Below are 1121 nucleotides of genomic sequence, written 5' to 3'. Positions count from 1 at the left end.
GAGCTCTCGTGGCCTTTAGGTCAAGGTGTTCGCCTCTTATTCAAAGATCCTGGGTTCGAATCCGGGTAGCGACGGCAAATTTTTCTCTTCTAAAATTGTCTCCTTTCACCTCCTTTCCTGCTCTCTAGCAAAGTTCTGTCGTCTGTTTTTGTCTCCACTTTCTGCCCCCACCCCCACCTCTTCACCTCCTTTGCCCCCTCCTCTGGGCCGATGACTCTTCCTGCAGCCTTTCTACTGCTACTCCCAGGCTTTCTTACTGCTGTCTTTCAACCACACCCCTGATCTTCGGGTAGAAAAGATATACACCTAGCCTTCTCGGACAAAGGCATAAAATCTCGGAGGTCCGGTGTGCAAGGTGCGCACGTGCTCCTCTAAATGTTTTAGAGATTACCTGTAGTCCAAGTCTGTAGAAGACGAAATGCTGCTGTAATCGTTCTGAAATCGCCGCAACTACAACTCAGCCCGAAAACCAACTGTTGTCATAAAAGAGACATGCTCAGAACGTGAACTGACTTCACTTGTTCTAGGTTTTTTCTTCTCACTGTCTTGAATTATGTGACTAGCGGGTGGTTTCCAGAACAAAGTAATGAGTTGTTTTCAGCAACCTCCCTCCAGGGAACGGCTACAAAAATGTATAATGGGCCCTCAGCAGATGCTCGCCAAAAAATTAATGTTAAAACCTCATTTTCATCTTTATGAAATACTTGGACTACATTCAGCAATGAAGGAAGGAAGGAACTCTTTCGATGGGGGAGTAAAGCTCTTATATTTTGAAGGAAGGAAGGAAGGAAGGAAGGAAGGAAAGAAAAAGGAAAAAACGAAGGAGGGAAGGAAAGCAGGAGTGAAAAAACAATGTCTGTTAATGGGTAGTAAAACCCCAACAGCATTGAGTTTTCCTGACCTCATGACGCTCTTAAATTGTTGAAGTTTTCCTCAAAGAAATACTCGAGTCATATTTTATTTTTTTTTCATTTTTGCAAAATAGTTTTTTTGGTCTTTTTTTTTTTTTTTTTTTTCTTTTTTTTTTTTTTGGTTGAAAAATGAAAAACACTCTTATGGAGACCGAAGCAAGGGTGGTAAAGAGGAGCGAGTATTCTCTCTCTGAAAGGATTTGTTTCCCT

This window comes from Aplysia californica, unplaced genomic scaffold (assembly GCF_000002075.1).
Source record: "Aplysia californica isolate F4 #8 unplaced genomic scaffold, AplCal3.0 scaffold00272, whole genome shotgun sequence".
NCBI classification, from domain to species: Eukaryota; Metazoa; Mollusca; class Gastropoda; order Aplysiida; family Aplysiidae; genus Aplysia; species Aplysia californica.
This window is presented reverse-complemented; position numbering follows the sequence as displayed.